This window comes from Bombina bombina, chromosome 1 (genome assembly GCF_027579735.1).
Source record: "Bombina bombina isolate aBomBom1 chromosome 1, aBomBom1.pri, whole genome shotgun sequence".
Lineage (NCBI taxonomy): Eukaryota > Metazoa > Chordata > Amphibia > Anura > Bombinatoridae > Bombina > Bombina bombina.
In genome coordinates this window covers 1,433,584,805-1,433,605,701 of record NC_069499.1, presented here as the reverse complement: position 1 = coordinate 1,433,605,701, position 20,897 = coordinate 1,433,584,805, and the positions used below count along the sequence as shown (strand labels likewise).

The 20,897-nt window shown below is 39.5% G+C and overlaps 1 protein-coding gene across 1 annotated transcript in view; it reads left to right on the top strand.

The window, feature by feature from the left end:
* Positions 1–936: 936 nt before the first annotated feature.
* SETDB1 (SET domain bifurcated histone lysine methyltransferase 1) overlaps positions 937–20,897 on the top strand; it is a 475,933-nt gene continuing 455,972 nt past the window's right edge. The window contains exon 1 of the mRNA XM_053705493.1: positions 937–1,092. The gene's annotated coding sequence lies outside the window, so the exon portion shown is untranslated. The remainder of the gene's footprint in view (positions 1,093–20,897) is intronic.

Sequence of the window (20,897 nt, the reverse complement as noted above, 5' to 3'; positions counted from 1 at the left end):
TTTAGTTATTAAAAGACTTTAATTTTGGATATAATTTTTCAGCGAAAAAAAGCTGTTTATATGTTATCCCTCAGTTTTTTATTTTGTTACTTGTGGACTTCCACATCTTGGGTATTATATCCCATGTGTAACAAATTGTGGACTCTCGCCACCTATATGAAAGAAAACATAATTTATGTAAGAACTTACCTGATAAATTAATTTCTTTCATGGTGGTGGGAGTCCATGAGGTCCTCTTCCTATTATGGGTTGTTTTTAACAGAGCACATCTTTTTTCCAGTTCCTTTTTTTATGGCTTTTTCTTACTAATTTTTTACACCTCACTTCTTAGCTCTACGTTAAACTGAGATATGACTGAGGTGTGTGGGGTATTTATAACCTTTGAGATTTGGGAAACTTTGCCTCCTCCTGGTAGGAATGTATATACCATGTGAAGAAATCGTGGACTCTCGCCACCATGAAATACATTAATTATCTGGTAAGTACTAACATAAAGTATGTTTTTTAGTTGTAGCTCACGTTTTTTATGCCTATTTATAATGCAGCTGTGTTTTCCCTAATCTCAATTTACTAGTAATAAGTCGATATTTGTTTTGTCTACGGGTAAGTCTCGGGTAAATGCACGGTAATTGCTTCAGTCTTCACTGGTATAGAGAAAAGCTGCCCGGGGTACAAACTCAAGTTCATCTTGTGGTCAAAACCGTCAAAGTAATAACGTTCAGGTTGACAATAACGCTTCATAAAAAAAAATCTCAAATTGTAGCCACACCTTCTTTGTAGGCGTAATTATTGAATAGTACCACCCACTATGAAGCCTCACTCTTTCACGTCGAAAAGCTGTTCAAATTGCAGTCCCGCCCATTCATTTTGACACCGCCCTACTCCGACCTCGCGCTTTGACTTGTCTCAAACAACAGGTCTTCTCTCGCGCTGGTTGGATTCTTTGTTTACGTCACGTCCGGCGGCGCGCGGTGAGGCTCTTCGGTTCCGGGATTTGGCTTCCGTTTTGTCACCCAGGCAACCGGAGGAGGGAGAGCTGGGAGAGACTGCATCCAGATTAGAAAATATAAAAGCTGGAGCCTGCACCAGCCGGTAAAATAATAAACAGCCTAATGTACTGATTGTTTTGTTTACACGTGCATTACTATGAACACAATGTGCAGTACTTGCTCTATCATATATTTATACTACTAGCATGTTGTATTGTCTGTCATGTATAAATAAAGTAAGAACCATAAATACACACACACACACTTATTGTCTGTAGATTTTTTTTTTAATTGAAAATGTTCATCTTGATCTGATTTGAATATTGTAAAGGATGAAACCTGACATTTGTCAACCTAAATTAACTCATGTGCATGCCTATGTCATTATTTGTAATATGTATTTGTGGTTAGGTTATGTCTCAACTCATTTTATGTGAATATAGAAAAAAAGTAAAATAATTATTCTAAACTTTTACCAAAACGTGAAGAGAGAAATGTATTTATACATGCACCTTTTAATTTCATTGCAAATCTTATGCAATATATGCTCGTGATATTTATAGCTGTTTAGTATTTTTTTTTCTGTGTTGTGATCAACTGATATAATCTTTGTAGAACCTCTTGATTATGTTTTTTACGTCTTGTGTTGTGATCAATTAGTGACTCGTACCAGTGCTCTTGAATGGATCATGCAGTCATGGTACATTATACAGTATTTGTCAATGTTCAGATTCCTGTAGGATGTGCTCCAACCTCTATGGAGGCACTGTGAAAGGTATCATTTTAGAGTTAAAGTGATGGTAAACTTTACTTGTTTTAAAATTAAGTGTGCAGCAATATTTTAGATGGACTTTAATTGATCACTACTAATAAAGATGCGCTGTAACTTTTTAATTTAGCCATACCATTCTAATACCCCACGCTCTGGCACCCCGAATTCAAAACTCAATTTTTTCTTTAAATAATGTTTTGAACTGATATAAAAAAAAAAATGTGCCATATGACTAGAGCCCAGATTGGAGAACAGTTCAAACCATTCGCTCACAAAAAATATGAGATTTTAAGTGGGCGTAGAGCATGGGGTATTAGAATGGCACGGCTATATTAAAAAATAAATTACAGCGCATCTTCATTATAAGTTTTCAATTAAAGTCCCTGTAAAATATTGCTTAGATTCCAGATCCATTTAGAAAACATTAAGTTTATCATTACTTTCATGGGACATTAAACTGCTGAGTACAGCTACAATTGTATATGATATTGGTTTTCTTCCAGTGCCGCAGCTGTCGTCAGTCATTCTCTTATTTTAACCCCTTACAAGTATTAGTGGAACTCTGCTTCTTCACACCGGGTGCTGCCATTTTGGAGCTTATATTTGTTCTTTAATTTTTAAACTGTGCAAAAATGTAACACTTCTCTCTATTGTGTGAGCTAAACTTATGTGCAAGGTACAGCTGTCAAAAAGCAGATGCGTGAAAGTGCTCTGCTCCTATCACAGGATGCAACAATACGCCAGCTACAAGATGGCAGCGCCCGGTATAAAAACCAGAGCTTTTACCAACTGTATTTGGTAATGAGGCAAAATAAGAGAACAACTTTAAAGAGAGCTGCAGGCAGATGAGAGAAAAATAATAGCATGGTGAGTAGTAACCATGCTACTATCGTACCCAGCAGTTTAATGTCCCTTTCAAGGATAAAAAGGTCAGAATTGAAATGTGCATGGGTGTATTTCAATTTGAAATAGAAGCATTTCTGCAATATAATTCCATTAGCAAAAATGCTTCTAGTAAAAGTTATCACTGTTTTTCTGCAGGATACACACATATACTGTGAAGGTCCACCAGCATTCAAACACCACACATTTCCAGAGAGCTGGCAGTGTTGTGTATGTCTTCAAAAACTTAATTTGTGTCATACAAGCTACTGCTGACTCTCTGAGAATGGGTCCCTCACAGGATATGTGCATACGCTGCAGAAAAACAATAATATATTTTATAAGAACAGAAGCATTTTTGCTAATGAAAGTACAATGCAAACTGCTTATAATTTAAATTGAAATGCACATTGGACATTTTTTTTTTTTTTTTTTTGTTATGCATAATTAACCCCTTCATGCTGGGGCCAAGTGTTTAACCTTTTCCCGACATTAGGACGTTCCATCCTAGCTGGGCTGGGCCAATGGCGCTTCCAGAATGGGATCGGGCATGGTGGGCGTGTCTAACGTTGTAGGCTCATGCACGATCACAAGATTTCAATTTGTTTACATCGGGAATTTGTTTCAATGTAGACAATGTAAAACGGTCACAAAAGGGTTAATGAAGTTCAGATGTAAACACTTGCTTGAGAAATTAAATCACGTGATTTTAAGGCTGGGATCAGATCATAGGGGACTGCCTACGATGCTAGGCATGCCCCCAGTCCAATTTGCCATTGCCTAAATGTAGGAGGCTGCAGGACACTGAAAAAGGTAGGAAGGTCCATGTCCTAACGGCAATAAATCTCAGAGCTGTTTGGACGGCATGGAATATCCTAATGGCATGAATCGGTTAAACATTTTATTATGCGTACTGTTTTTTTTCTTCTTCTGGAAATAAAAATATTATGTAAACATTGTTTCTTTTTTTAATGTTCACTGGCTGGTAAGAATGACGCACACTCTGTTGGTGAAGAGACACGTCTGCAGGCTTGACAAGGTGGCTCCTAGATTTTGAGCAAATTTGTTGAGCTAATCAGTTTTTCTTAAAGGCACACTGAACCCAAATTTTCTTTTGTGATTCAGATAGAGCATGCAATTTTAATCAACTTTCAAATTTACTCCTATTATTAAATTTTCTTCATTCTCTTGGTATCTTTATTTGAAATGTAAGTTTAGATGCCGGCCCATTTTTGGTGAATAACCTCGGTTATTCTTGCTGATTGGTGGATAAATTCATCCACCAATAAAAAAGTGCTGTCCAGAGTTCTAAAAAAGCTTAGATGCCTTTTTTTTCCAATAAAGATATCAAGTGAACAAAGAAAAATTGATAATAGGAGTAAATTAGAAAGTTGCTTAAAATTGCATTCTCTATCTGAATCACAAAAGAAAACATTTGGGTTCAATGTCCCTTTAAAGGCACATGAAACCCCACATTTTTCTTTCATGATTCCTTCCATTTTATATTGATCAAATCTTCTTTGTTCTTTTGGAATCCTTTGTTGAAAAACAGGTCTGTGAGTTCAGAAGCGTGCATGTATTTTGCATCTGCAAAACTATATGATAGCAGTTTTCAAAGAATGTTATACATTTGCAAGAGCACTAGATGGCAGCACGTTTTCCTGCCATGAGAGTAAAGCAAATTTAATAATAGAAGTAAATTTGGAAACTTTTTAAAAAAAATTGTATGCTCTGTCTGAATCACACACTGTGATTGTACTGTGGTGAAGTACTTCAACTCCTTAGATTTATTTTTTTAGTATATTGTTTTTTTTTTTATAACTTAAAGTTATGGTACTTGAATAACTATTTCCTATCAGAAAGAGCATGCTAATATCAAGGGAACCCTTTTTATTAATTTTGTTAACACCAACTTTAAAATCTCTCCAATATTGCCGGCCCCCCTTGCTAGTCTATTTTGTTTTTTTATTACATTTCCTTTCAGCAACCAATAGAAAACGTTGCCGTACGGCTCACTATATTCAATGCAGCTTATATATATGTGTGTATGTGTATATATACAGTATCTCACAAAAGTGAGTACACCCCTAACATTTTTGACCAAACAAGTTGAGTGCACATGCTCAGTATCATTTCCAGAGGTTGTTTTTGGGAAATAGACGTATGAGTGCTGCCAGCATTGTTGAAGGGATGGGGGTCAGCCTGTCAGTGCTTAGACCATACGCCGCACACTGCATCAAATTGATCTGCATGGCTGTCATTCCAGAAGGAAGCCTCTTCTAAAGATGATGCACAAGAAAGCCTGCCAACAGTTGTCTGAAGACAGACTAAGGTCATGGATTACTGGAACCATGTCCTGTGGTCCGATGAGACCAAGATAAACGTATTTGGTTCAGATGGTGTCAAGCGTGTGTGGCAGCAACCAGGTGAGGAGTACAAAGACAAGTGTGTCTTGGCTACATTAGTCAAGCATGGTGGTGGGAGTGTCATGGTCTGGGCCTGCATGAGTGCTGCCGGCACTGGGGAGCTGCAGTTCATTGAAGGAACCATGAATGCCAACATGTACTGTGACATACTGAAGCAGAGCATGATCCCCTCCCTTCGGAGACTGGGCCGCAGGGCAGTATTCCAATATGATAATGACCCCAAACACACCTCCAAGACGACCACTGCCTTGCTAAAGAAGCTGATGGTAAAGGTGAAGTACTGGCCAAGCATGTCTCCAGACCTAAACCCTATTGAGCATCTGTGGGGCATCCTCAAACGGAATGTGTGGGTGCGCAAGGTCTCTAACATCCACCAGCTCCGTGATGTTGTCATGGAGGAGTGGATGAGGACTCCAGTGGCAACCTGTGAAGCTCTGGTGAACTTCATGCCCAAGAAGGTTAAGGCAGTGCTGGAAAATAATGGTGGCCACACAAAATATTGACACTTTGGGCCCAGTTTGGACATTTCCACTTAGGGGTATACTCACTTTTGTTGCCAACGGTTTAGACAATAATGGCTGTGTGTTGAATTATTTTGAGGGGACAGCTAATTTCAACTGTTACACAGGCTGTACACTCACTACTACTACTTTACATTGTAGCAAAGTTTCATTTCTTCAGTGTTGTCACATGAAAACATGTAATACAATATTTACAAAAATGTGAGGGGTGTATGTATGTATGTATATATATATATATATATATATATATATATATATATATATATATATATATATATATATATATATATATATATATATATATATATATATATATATATATATATATTTCTCCAACATAGGTGTGTCCAGTCCACGGCGTCATCCTTACTTGTGGGATATTCTCTTCCCCAACAGGAAATGGCAAAGAGCCCAGCAAAGCTGGTCACATGATCCCTCCTAGGCTCCGCCTACCCCAGTCATTCTCTTTGCCGTTGTACAGGCAACATCTCCACGGAGATGGCTTAGAGTTTTTTAGTGTTTAACTGTAGTTTTTTTTTATTCAATCAAGAGTTTGTTATTTTAAAATAGTGCTGGTATGTACTATTTACTCTGAAACAGAAAAGAGATGAAGATTTCTGTTTGTAAGAGGAAAATGATTTTAGCAACCGTTACTAAAATCCATGGCTGTTCCACACAGGACTGTTGAGAGGAATTAACTTCAGTTGGGGGAACAGTGAGCAGTCTTTTGCTGCTTGAGGTATGACACATTCTAACAAGACGATGTAATGCTGGAAGCTGTCATTTTCCCTATGGGATCCGGTAAGCCATTTTTATTCAGACAGTAAATAAGGGCTTCACAAGGGCTTATTAAGACTGTAGACATTTTCTGGGCTAAATCGATTCATATATACACATATTTAGCCTTGAGGAATCATTTAATCTGGGTATTTTTGTAAAATAATATCGGCAGGCACTGTTTTAGACACCTTATTCTCTAGGGGCTTTCCCTAATCATAGGCAGAGCCTCATTTTCGCGCCGGTATTGCGCACTTGTTTTTGAGAAGCATGACATGCAGTCGCATGTGTGAGGAGCTCTGATACATAGAAAAGACTTTCTGAAGGCGTCATTTGGTATCGTATTCCCCTTTGGGCTTGGTTGGGTCTCAGCAAAGCAGATACCAGGGACTGTAAAGGGGTTAAAGATAAAAACGGCTCCGGTTCCGTTATTTTAAGGGTTAAAGCTTCCATATTTGGTGTGCAATACTTTTAAGGCTTTAAGACAATGTGGTGAAATTTTGGTGAATTTTGAACAATTCCTTCATACTTTTTCGCAATTGCAGTAATAAAGTGTGTTCAGTTTAAAATTTAAAGTGACAGTAACGGTTTTATTTTAAAACGTTTTTTGTACTTTGTTATCAAGTTTATGCCTGTTTAACATGTCTGAACTACCAGATAGACTGTGTTCTGAATGTGGGGAAGCCAAGGTTCCTTCTCATTTAAATAGATGTGATTTATGTGACACTGAAAATGATGCCCAAGATGATTCCTCAAGTGAGGGGAGTAAGCATGGTACTGCATCATTCCCTCCTTCGTCTACACCAGTCTTGCCCACTCAGGAGGCCCCTAGTACATCTAGCGCGCCAATACTCCTTACTATGCAACAATTAACGGCTGTAATGGATAATTCTATCAAAAACATTTTAGCCAAAATGCCCACTTATCAGCGCAAACGCGACTGCTCTGTTTTAGATACTGAAGAGCATGGGGACGCTGATGATAATGGTTCTGAAATGCCCCTACACCAGTCTGAGGGGGCCAGGGAGGTTTTGTCTGAGGGAGAAATTTCAGATTCAGGGAAAATTTCTCAACAAGCTGAACCCGATGTGATTACATTTAAATTTAAGTTGGAACATCTCCGCGCTCTGCTTAAGGAGGTATTATCCACTCTGGATGATTGTGAGAATTTGATCATCCCAGAGAAACTATGTAAAATGGACAAGTTCCTAGAGGTCCCGGGGCTCCCAGAAGCTTTTCCTATACCCAAGCGGGTGGCGGACATTGTAAATAAAGAATGGGAAAGGCCCGGTATACCTTTTGTCCCTCCCCCCATATTTAAAAAATTGTTTCCTATGGTCGACCCCAGAAAGGACTTATGGCAGACAGTCCCCAAGGTCGAGGGAGCGGTTTCTACTTTAAACAAACGCACCACTATACCTATAAAAGATAGTTGTGCTTTCAAAGATCCTATGGATAAAAAATTAGAAGGTTTGCTTAAAAAGATGTTTGTTCAGCAAGGTTACCTTCTACAACCAATTTCATGCATTGTCCCTGTCACTACAGCCGCGTGTTTCTGGTTCGATGAGCTAGTAAAGGCGATCGATAGTGAGTCTCCTCCTTATGAGGAGATTATGGACAGAATCCGTGCTCTCAAATTGGCCAATTCTTTCACCCTAGACGCCACTTTGCAATTGGCTAGGTTAGCGGCGAAAAATTCTGGGTTTGCTATTGTGGCGCGCAGAGCGCTTTGGTTGAAATCTTGGTCAGCGGATGCGTCTTCCAAGAACAAACTACTTAACATTCCTTTCAAGGGGAAAACGCTGTTTGGCCCTGACTTGAAAGAGATTATCTCTGATATCACTGGGGGTAAGGGCCACGCCCTTCCTCAGGATAGGTCTTTCAAGGCCAAAAATAAACCTAATTTTCGTCCCTTTCGTAGAAACGGACCAGCCCCAAGTGCTACGTCCTCTAAGCAAGAGGGTAATACTTCTCAAGCCAAGCCAGCCTGGAGACCAATGCAAGGCTGGAACAAGGGAAAGCAGGCCAAGAAACCTGCTACCAAGACAGCATGAAATGTTGGCCCCCGATCCGGGACCGGATCTGGTGGGGGGCAGACTCTCTCTCTTTGCTCAGGCTTGGGCAAGAGATGTTCTGGATCCTTGGGCACTAGAAATAGTCTCCCAAGGTTATCTTCTGGAATTCAAGGGGCTTCCCCCAAGGGGGAGGTTCCACAGGTCTCAATTGTCTTCAGACCATATAAAGAGACAGGCATTCTTACATTGTGTAGAAGACCTGTTAAAAATGGGAGTGATTCATCCTGTTCCATTAGGAGAACAAGGGATGGGGTTCTACTCCAATCTGTTCATAGTTCCCAAAAAAGAGGGAACGTTCAGACCAATCTTAGATCTCAAGATCTTAAACAAGTTTCTCAAGGTTCCATCGTTCAAAATGGAAACCATTCGAACAATTCTTCCTTCCATCCAGGAAGGTAAATTCATGACCACGGTGGATTTAAAGGATGCGTATCTACATATTCCTATCCACAAGGAACATCATCGGTTCCTAAGGTTCGCATTCCTGGACAAGCATTACCAGTTCGTGGCGCTTCCTTTCGGATTAGCCACTGCTCCAAGGATTTTCACAAAGGTACTAGGGTCCCTTCTAGCGGTACTAAGACCAAGGGGCATTGCAGTAGTTCCTTACTTGGACGACATTCTGATTCAAGCGTCGTCCTTTCCTCAAGCAAAGGCTCACACGGACATAGTCCTGGCCTTTCTCAGATCTCACGGATGGAAAGTGAACGTGGAAAAGAGTTCTCTATCTCCGTCGACAAGGGTTCCCTTCTTGGGAACAATAATAGACTCCTTAGAAATGAGGATTTTTCTGACAGAGGCCAGAAAAACAAAACTTCTAAACTCTTGTCAAACACTTCATTCCGTTCCTCTTCCTTCCATAGCGCTGTGCATGGAAGTAATAGGTTTGATGGTAGCGGCAATGGACATAGTTCCTTTTGCGCGCATTCATCTAAGACCATTACAACTGTGCATGCTCAGTCAGTGGAATGGGGACTATACAGACTTGTCTCCGAAGATACAAGTAAATCAGAGGACCAGATACTCACTCCGTTGGTGGCTGTCCCTGGACAACCTGTCACAAGGGATGACCTTCCGCAGACCAGAGTGGGTCATTGTCACGACCGACGCCAGTCTGATGGGCTGGGGCACGGTCTGGGGACCCCTGAAAGCTCAGGGTCTTTGGTCTCGGGAAGAATCTCTTCTACCGATAAATATTCTGGAACTGAGAGCGATATTCAATGCTCTCAAGGCTTGGCCTCAGCTAGCAAAGGCCAAGTTCATACGGTTTCAATCAGACAACATGACGACTGTTGCGTACATCAACCATCAGGGGGGAACAAGGAGTTCCCTGGCGATGGAAGAAGTGACCAAAATCATTCAATGGGCGGAGACTCACTCCTGCCACCTATCTGCAATCCACATCCCAGGTGTGGAAAATTGGGAAGCGGATTTTCTGAGTCGTCAGACATTACATCCGGGGGAGTGGGAACTCCATCCGGAAATCTTTGCCCAAATTACTCAACTGTGGGGCATTCCAGACATGGATCTGATGGCCTCTCGTCAGAACTTCAAGGTTCCTTGCTACGGGTCCAGATCCAGGGATCCCAAGGCGACTCTAGTAGATGCACTAGTAGCACCTTGGACCTTCAAACTAGCTTATGTATTCCCGCCGTTTCCTCTCATCCCCAGGCTGGTAGCCAGGATCAATCAAGAGAGGGCGTCGGTGATCTTGATAGCTCCTGCGTGGCCACGCAGGACTTGGTATGCAGATCTGGTGAATATGTCATCGGCTCCACCATGGAAGCTACCTTTGAGACGAGACCTTCTTGTTCAAGGTCCGTTCGAACATCCGAATCTGATCTCACTCCAGCTGACTGCTTGGAGATTGAACGCTTGATCTTATCAAAACGAGGGTTCTCAGATTCTGTTATTGATACTCTTGTTCAGGCCAGAAAGCCTGTAACTAGAAAAATTTACCACAAAATATGGAAAAAATATATCTGTTGGTGTGAATCTAAAGGATTCCCTTGGGACAAGGTAAAGATTCCTAAGATTCTATCCTTTCTTCAAGAAGGATTGGAGAAAGGATTATCTGCAAGTTCCTTGAAGGGACAGATTTCTGCCTTGTCTGTGTTACTTCACAAAAAGCTGGCAGCTGTGCCAGATGTTCAAGCCTTTGTTCAGGCTCTGGTTAGAATCAAGCCTGTTTACAAACCTTTGACTCCTCCTTGGAGTCTCAACTTAGTTCTTTCAGTTCTTCAGGGGGTTCCGTTTGAACCCTTACATTCCGTTGATATTAAGTTATTATCTTGGAAAGTTTTGTTTTTGGTTGCAATTTCTTCTGCTAGAAGAGTTTCAGAATTATCTGCTCTGCAGTGTTCTCCTCCTTATCTGGTGTTCCATGCAGATAAGGTGGTTTTACGTACTAAACCTGGTTTTCTTCCAAAAGTTGTTTCTAACAAAAACATTAACCAGGAGATAGTCGTACCTTCTTTGTGTCCGAAACCAGTTTCGAAGAAGGAACGTTTGTTGCACAATTTGGATGTTGTTCGCGCTCTAAAATTCTATTTAGATGCAACAAAGGATTTTAGACAAACATCTTCCTTGTTTGTTGTTTATTCTGGTAAAAGGAGAGGTCAAAAAGCAACTTCTACCTCTCTCTCTTTTTGGATTAAAAGCATCATCAGATTGGCTTATGTGACTGCCGGACGGCAGCCTCCTGAAAGAATCACAGCTCATTCCACTAGGGCTGTGGCTTCCACATGGGCCTTCAAGAACGAGGCTTCTGTTGATCAGATATGTAGGGCAGCGACTTGGTCTTCACTGCACACTTTTACCAAATTTTACAAGTTTGATACTTTTGCTTCTTCTGAGGCTATTTTTGGGAGAAAGGTTTTGCAAGCCGTGGTGCCTTCCATTTAGGTGACCTGATTTGCTCCCTCCCTTCATCCGTGTCCTAAAGCTTTGGTATTGGTTCCCACAAGTAAGGATGACGCCGTGGACCGGACACACCTATGTTGGAGAAAACAGAATTTATGTTTACCTGATAAATTACTTTCTCCAACGGTGTGTCCGGTCCACGGCCCGCCCTGGTTTTTTAATCAGGTCTGATAATTTATTTTCTTTAACTACAGTCACCACGGTATCATATGGTTTCTCCTATGCAAATATTCCTCCTTAACGTCGGTCGAATGACTGGGGTAGGCGGAGCCTAGGAGGGATCATGTGACCAGCTTTGCTGGGCTCTTTGCCATTTCCTGTTGGGGAAGAGAATATCCCACAAGTAAGGATGACGCCGTGGACCGGACACACCGTTGGAGAAAGTAATTTATCAGGTAAACATAAATTCTGTTTTTGCTACTAGTCCCACATATAAAATGTGTGTGATCACTGATCCTTATTTTGTTGATGAAATTACCGTCAGCTTAAGCACAACCAGCAGAGCAAGCAGATAGTTCCAAGTAGATTAGTATAATAGCGCAGTGTAGCAGGGTAAGGTAATGTCTTTCCAGATCTTAACAGCACATTTAAACTGGGTATAGTAATATCTTAGCAGACTTTGGCAGCACAGTCAAGCACAGTGTGTTAATGTCTTTGTAAGCGTGTATTCATTTATCACAACCATGCATAGCTGCAATTGATATTTCAATCATATTCCTCAACCTCTTCAACCCCTAGGGTGCTACTTTTTTGAGTCATACCCTCATTAAAGGATCCCACTCACAGGGCATACGGTATAGGTCATTGGAACACAGTATCAGCAACGATATATCTCTCTGCTGCAATTTCCACTTACTTTACTTTTGATCCCCTTTTCCTTTTAGCGTGCCGCAACTTACATTGTTGCCGGAACTCCTTTTCATACCTTGCTACTGCTTTAAAAGATAGTTGTGCTCACATATGGTCTCCAGATCAGGATTGTCCCCAAAGAAATTGCCAGAGGCGGATAGGAACAGCCCGGTCGGCCTAACCCGGCTGTTTAGACAAACAATGTGATCACGCAACACGTGTTTTGCCGGTGGGCGATTCTGTACGGCTTTCTCAAGCGTGCTTTTCTATTGGTGCTTATCCCTCCCGGGAATTTATACAGTGTAGCAACCAATGCCGATATAGTTATGTGCCATTAGTGTCTCTCTGTATAGATCGTATCCTTTCATTACTGCATGGGTAACAATACAATTATTATTCAATATGTAACATTACTGTGAAAAAAAGGAAGCCTGTCAATAAATCTATTAAGAACTTACATAGAGCTATTATATACATCCTGCATCTCACAGATTCCATTATGTGGCTATTCATAAAATGGCAAATCAAAATTAAACAGTGAAATTATATATTTTTTTGCATAAATTGAAACACATAATCAATTCATTAGACATCCCTTTATAGAACATAGGAAAGCACATATACAAAGGAGGGAAATCAATACATTTTTAACTCTTAATGTTAGTAGAATTTAGAATCAACTGGGTCCATTATTGACCTCGACTAATCTAACCCAGAAAGGGTGCAAAGTTAATTTCTTCATTAAGACCATTTGGTTTCAAGGTGCCTAGATTATAAATCCATTTGCATTCTGCTTGTAAAAGACACCTATCTAGGTCACCACCTCGTCCCTGTAGGTTGATGAGTTCTAATCCCATTGTTTTTAATCCAAAATAAGATCCATTATGTAATGCATAAAAATGCAGTGCTACACTACTGTCTTCAATGTTTTTATTTTTGATATCCCTCTTATGTTCTTTTATTCTTTCTCTATACTCTCTAAGTTTTCCCTACATAGATTTTGGGACATGAACACCAAACCGCATATATCACTCCCTCGCTTCTGCACGTAATATGTCCCTTAGTGGTGTGTGTAATGCCCTTATTATCCATGATTTTGTTGCCTTTCTGGATATTGTTGCATATACTGCATTTTCCACATGGGAAATTACCCTCTTTATTTTTATAGGTATGTAACCATGTACTGTCAGATACTGGGGATACAAAATGACTATGAACTAATTTGTCACATAGGTTAGGAGATCTACGTGGAGTCATAAGATCTATATCTCTCTCTCTCATATATATCTATCTATCTCATATATATATCTCATATATATATCTCATATATATATATCTCATATATATATCTCGTATATATATCTCATATATCTTGTGTGTATGTATGTGTATATATATATATATATATATATATATATATATATATATATATATATATATATATATATATATATATATATATATATATATATATATAATTATATATATATATATATATAATTATATATATATATATATATATCATATATATATATATATATCATATATATATATATATATATCATATATATATATATATATATATATATATATATATATCATATATATATCATATATATCATATATATATCATATATATATATCTATATCTCATTTATATATATCTATATCTCATTTATATCTATCTCATATATATATATATATCATCAATGTCCAAGCGAGATAAGCACAGTCCTTCTTATATGTAACTGCCAGGGTGCACATCAAATGAACAATATAGTAGTAGAAAAAAGATAGGCACTCTCTGGACTTATAAAAATATAACTTTTATTAAATCAAATTAAAAATGGCATAACGTTTCAGGATTCTTACAATCCCTCTGTTTTTCAGATTCTCTGTGGTGGATCGTATCAAAGGGATTGTAAGAATCCCGAAACGTTATGCCATTTTTAATTTGATTTAATAAAATAATAAGTTATATTATTATTAGTCCAGAGAGTGCCTATTTTTCTTATATATAACACACAGTTGTGCTCAATAGTTTACATACCCTGGCAAAATTTGATTTATTGGCTATTTTTCAGAGAATATGAATAACACAAAAACTTTTCTTTCACTCATAGTGTTTGGCTGAAGCCATTTATTATCAATCAACTGTGTTTACTCTTTTTAAATCATAATGACAACAGAAACTACCCAAATGACCCAAATCAAAAGTTTACATACCCTGGTGATTTTGGCCTGATAACATGCACACATGTTGACACAAAGGGGTTTGAATGGCTATTAAAGGTAACCATCCTCACCTGTGATCTGTTTTCTTGTAATTAGTGTGTGTATAAAAGGTCAATGAGCTTCTGGACTCCTGACAGAGCCTTGCATCTTTCATCCAGTGCTGCACTGACGATTCTGGATTCTGAGTCCTGGGAAAAGCAAAATGATTGTCAAAGGATCTGCGGGAAAAGGTAGTTGAACTGTGTAAAACAGGAAAGGGATCTAAAAAAGATATCCAAGGAATTGAGAATGCAATTCAGCAGTGTTCAATCTCTAATCAAGAAGTGGAAAATGAGGGGTTCTGTTCAAACCAAACTACGGTCAGGTAGACCAACTAAAATTTCAGCCAGGAAAATTGTTTGGGATGCAAAGACAAACCCACAAATAACTTCAGGTGAAATACAGGACATGTGGTGTGGCTGTTTCAAGATGCACAATACAGAGGCACTTGAAGAAAGATGGGCTGCATGGTCGAGTCGCCAGAATTAAGCCATTACTACGCAAATGCCACAAAGTATTCTGCTTACAATATGCCAAACAGCACAGAGACAAGCCTCAAACCTTCTGGCACAAAGTCATTTGGAGTGATGAGACAAAAATTTAGCTTTTTGGCCACAAACATAAACGCTACATTTGGAGAGGAGTCAACAAGGCCTATGATGAAAGGTACACCGTTCCTACTGTGAAACACGGAGGTGAATCGCTGATGTTTTGGGGATGTGTGAGCTACAAAGGCACAGGAAATTTGGTCAGAATTGATGGCAAGATAAATGCAGTATGTTATCAAACAGAACGCTTCATTTTCCACTTCTTGATTAGAGTTTGAACACTGCTGATTTGCATTCTCAATTCCTTGGATATCTTTTTATATACAGTTCAACTACCTTTTTCCCACACATCCTTTGACAATTCTTTTTCTTTCCCCATGACTCAGAATCCAGAAATGTCAGTGCAGCACTGGATGAAAGATGCAAGGGTCTGTCAGGAGTCTAGAAGCTCATTGAACTTTTATACACACACACACTTATTACAAGCAAACAGATCACAGGTGAGGATGGCTACCTTTAATAGCCATTCAAACCCCTTTGTGTCAACTTGTGTGCATGTTATCAGGCCAAAATCACCAGGGTATGTAATTTTTTGATCAGGGTCATTTGGGTAGTTTCTGTTGTCATTATGATTTAAAAAGAGTAAACACAGTTGATTGATAATAAATGGCTTCAGCCAAACACTAACCATGAGTGAAAGAAAAGTTTTTGTGTCGTCATTCATATTCTCTGAAAAATGGCCAATAAATCATAAATTCTGCCAGGGTATGTAAACTTATGAGCATAACTGTGTGTATGTATATGTGTGTGTACAGGTGGCCCTCGGTTTACACCGGTTCAATTTGCGCCGTTTCAGAATAACAACCTTTTTTTTTCAGTCATGTGACTACTATTGAAAAGCTTTGGAAAGCAAAGTGCACTAATTAAAATAGCCAGTTGGTGGCTCTGTCCGCTTGTTTTGCAGCAGAGTTATGCAACTTTACAACCTGAAATTGATCTGTTTACACAGAGCAGACATTGGCTATCGAGCAACAAGTTTTAGCAGCCACTTCCCTATTATCTTCCTGTCCAGCAGCTTGAGGTGAGGGTGCCTAACTGCTTATTAATCACTGCAGATTGAAATGCATAGAATAGGTGCAGACCCAATATTATCTAACATGCTAACAATGCAGAGAACTGATTGCAGAAAAATGCAAGTAAAAAAACGTTTTTGTTCATTAAACTTAGTTTGATGATGATGCAGTCTGTTGTGTAATTAATTATTTTATTAGTTGATGTTTAGCAAATGTTTTTGTTCATTAAACTTAATTTGATGATGACCCAATCTATATTAGGTTTATAATGCTGTTTAGCATTCATTTCAAAGCTTTAAAAATAATGTATTAGGTGTTACTTATGACAATTTTGAGAGGGGCCTGGAACCTAACCCCCTCACTTCCCATTGACTTACATTATAAACTGGGTTTCAATTTACAACGGTTTAGATTTACAACCATTCCTCCTGGAACCTAACCCTGGCGTAAACTGAGGGCTACCTGTATATATATGTGTGTGTGTATATATGTGTATATATATATGTATATATATGTATGTGTATGTGTGTGTGTATATATATATATATATATATATATATATATATATAGTATTATTATTGTTATTATTAAGCGCTGTCCATGGATACAGTTAATTTAAATAAAACAATAATATAAAACTTGTAAGAGACAGGACAGAATTTACAATATACACATACAGGAGGAATTGAGGGCCCTACTCCCGTGGGAACTTACAATCTAGAAGGGTAGGAGGTTGAGAAACAGGAGGTGAGGACTGCAAGATTGAGAAAGATGTTAATGCAGAGTTAGATGAGGGAAATGTTGTTAGGTAAGAGAAATATTGAGTTGGGTGGTAGGCTCCCTCGAACAGAAAAGTCTTCAGAGAGCATTTAAAGGAAGAACGATAAGGGCAAAGCCTGACAGCACGAGGGAGTGTGTTCCAGAGGGTAGGTGCTGCACGACAGAATCCTGCAGTCTAACATGAGAAAAGAGGTGCTAGTCGCAGATGCAAGGAGCAGGTCATTGTTGGATCTTAGTGGGCGGGCTGGACTATACTTGTTGATTAGAGAGGATAGGTAGAGGGGAGCGGTGTTGGTGAGCGCTTTCTATGCAAGGGTAAGAATTATGAATTTAATTCTGCTGTGAATGGGGAGCGAATGAAGGCACTCACAGAGAGGTGCAGCAGATACAGAGCGACGGGAAATGTGGATCAGCCTGGCAGAGGCATTTAGGATGGATTGAAGGGGGAGAGGCAGGAAAGAGGAAGGCCAGTAAGTAGGTTATTGCAGTAGTTAAGTCGGGAAATAACAAGGGAGTGGAATATTTGTTTTGTGGTGTTAGCGCACAGAAAAAATCAAATCTTGGAAATATTGAGTAGATGGTTGCGTCAGGATGTAGAAAGCGATTGGATATGGGGGACGAAAGATAGATTTGAGTCAAGTGTAACTCTGAGACAGCGGACTTGGGGCGATGGGGAAATGGTGATGCTGTCAACAAGGATAAAGTCACAAGTCGGCGTAGAGCTTGAGGGGGGAAGAAGGAGCTCAGTCTTGGACATGGTAATCTTTAGGTGGTGAGAGGCCATCCAAGAAGAAATACCAGATAAGCAGTCGCTGATATGAGAGAGAGAGAGCAGGGGTGGAGAGGTAGATCTGGGTGTCATCAGAATAGAGGTGATATTTGAAGCCATAACTGTTGATAAGTTTACCCAGCTAAGAAGTATAAATGGAGAAGAGTAGAGGACCCAGAACAGATCCTTGAGGATTGCAGGGGGTCAAGCAAGGAGTTGGCGGACAGGAAGTGGGTTAGGCGATTGTAAACTAGTTTTTCAAAGAGTTTTGATGTTACTGGAAGCAGTGATACGGGGGCGGTAGCTTTCAGGAGAATTGGGGTCGAGGGAGGTTTTTTTTTGAGTATGGGAGTGACTTTTACGTGTTTGAAAGAAGATGGGAATGAGCCGGTAGAGAGAGCGAGAGGTTGAAGATGTGGGTAAGAGCAGGAGTGAGGGTGGAAGATCGGGAGGGTATTAGATGGGAAGGGATAGGGTCGAGCGGGCAGGTAGTGAGGCGTGAGGAAGATAGTAAGGAAGAAACGTCATTCTCAGTGGCTGGATGGAAGATGCAGAGGGAGTAACTGGGCCTGTTGATGGAATATTGCAGGTTGGTGTTGGGATGTTGCTTCGGATAGAACGTGTTTTGTTTAAAAAGTAGTCTGCCAGGTCTTTAGTACTAAAGATAGACGGGGGGGTGGAGCAGGTGGGTAGAGGAGAAAGTTGAAGGTGGAGACAAGTTGTTTAGGGTTTGAGGAAAGGGTAGATATGAGAGAAGATCAGAAGTTTGCTTGGCTAAGTGAAGGGCAGAAGTGTATGAACAAAGAATAAACTTAGTGTATGAAATCAGGTTCAGAGTGAGTTTTCCTCCAGACACGCTCAGCAGTACGGGAGCATTTTTGCAAATATCGTGTTTGCTGAGAGTGCCAGGGCTGCAACTGACGCCGTGATGTTTTGCGCAGCTGGGGAGGGGCAAGTGAGTCTAGTGCAGAGGAGAGAGTTTTGTTATAGTGGGCTGTTGCGAGATCAGTGTGTGTGTGTGTGTGTGTATATATATATATATGTGTGTGTTTAATTTTTAATTATTATTCATTTAAAAAGCACCAACAGATTCTGCAGCGTTGTCCATGGGTGCAAAGATAAAAGTACAATATAAGACACTGGACAAAGTTTAACAAACAAATGCAGGGGAAAAAAAATAATTATATATACACACACACACACACACACACACACACACACACACACACACACACTCTTAAAGGCAATTATCATGATAAAATTACAGTTACAATGTTGCAAGTGATAAAATTAAATGCTCTATAATATGCTTCCATTAGTAAAATTGATTCTAGTTTGTGTGACTTGATGATCAGGGTACAAACACCATGCCTATACAGAGAACTGGTGGTGGTGTGTATTGCATCAGTGAAGAATACATTTATGTCATACAAGCCACTACTGACTCTCTGAGAAGTTATGGAGTTTACATGCTGGTGTACATGACTTTCAAAGCATATTTGCGTATGCCACTGAAAACAATAACTTTTTCTAGAAGCATTTTTGCTAAAGGAAATTAATTAAAAAAAGGTTTCTATTTAAAACTGAAATGCACCCATGAACACTTAAATTTTGTTAGAGATGGAAATGTATCAAGGGCTAGGAGGATTCTCCTCTGTATTCTCCAAGTTCTCTGCAGCTCGCCCTTGGAGAGGTGCACCAGTGCGCACAAATGTATCAAAAAATCGCATGTATTAGTTTATGCTGTTTTTGAAGAAGAGCTGGGCGGATTATGATTAATTTCTCCACACGAAAAAAGGAAGTTCTCCTCATTTATCATTTCAAACCTGTTTGTTTTTTTTAGGTAGTATTTTTTTTCCCTCTTCAAGTAATATATTACATGGGGCAAATTTGTGTGTTACCACAATACATTTTTACTTTTACTTTGTTATAAAAATGACCCTACATAACCGTAACATATTTAAATTGTTAATATATTTTTTCTTCTTTGTAGGGCAATTTTGCGTTCTATATTTGGCATATGTATCTAGCCAAAGATAGCCCTGCTAGAATCCAAAAGTACTCCTTTAGAAATGGATGTGAACATCACACAAGCTCAAAGACATAATGATTTCTAATGCTGTTCTCCACAGTACCTATGGAGAACTATAATGTGCATATTTGTAGGAAAACTTTGCGTTTCCAAAGGCGCAGAAAATGATAAATTGGTAACTGGGGGTAATGCTAAGGCGGACTCTAGGAAATGTGACTAAAACTTGCAAATGTAACCCCTTTTTAAGTGCACCGGTGCGCCTTGGAGAACGAAGTGAAAGGAATGTATAGTCGGATTTGCCCAATTTCAGGTGCACTTAGCATTTTGAACCCCTTGAGTGCTAAAGACGGCTCTGAGCCGTCGCAGAGTTTCTCACTCTGGTGCTCACCCGTCGCTAGCACTCTCCCACCTTGAGGGAGATCTTGGGGGCTCCTACCCCGGCGATCGGGCCTGCATAGTGACAGGCATCGCCCCCTTTCCCTATACAAAGTATAGGGAAAGGGGGCATGCTGCTTAGACGCCTGTATCTTAGGAATCTAAGTAGCTACAGACCCCTAAGACCCACCGTTAGAAAGGTAATAGCCTAACCTTTCAAACTGTGTAAGTCTTGGGGATCTGGAAAAAAAAATATACAAAAATATACAAAAAGGAAAAAAAAAAAATTAAACAAAAACTTAAATCTCCTTAGCACCCAGGTGGGAAAGTGCTTAGGACTCAAAGGGTTTATAGGCACAATTTTAGGAGAATTGCTTTGATAAATCCTGCGCATAATAATCCTCCATAGATGAATATTAGAGATAAGAGTAATCAATAGTCCCTTCATAGAGGTATGTAGTTACATGTATGCTGCCAGACTAATTATCACTCCCACTTTTGAGATGAAGTTACGCAAGTGTCCCGTTTGATTTGCAGATGGTTATTTTTATACATATATTGAGAGAGAGTGAAATCAATCCTTATTAGGGTTTCACCCAAGTAGAGACAGGGAATTCAGCACACTTTTATAGTTTAAAATCTGGTTATGTTTAATTTGTCATTGGTGCACACAAGCTAAAAACCTGTTATTACACATAGATCACATTATCTTATAACAAAACACATAAATGTGAATCACAAACTAGGTATCGTGTCAGAGTACAAATTGGTTCATGCACTCAGTATGCAACTCTGGTACACATTCCTTTTAGTAGCTAGGGGTTAATATGTCC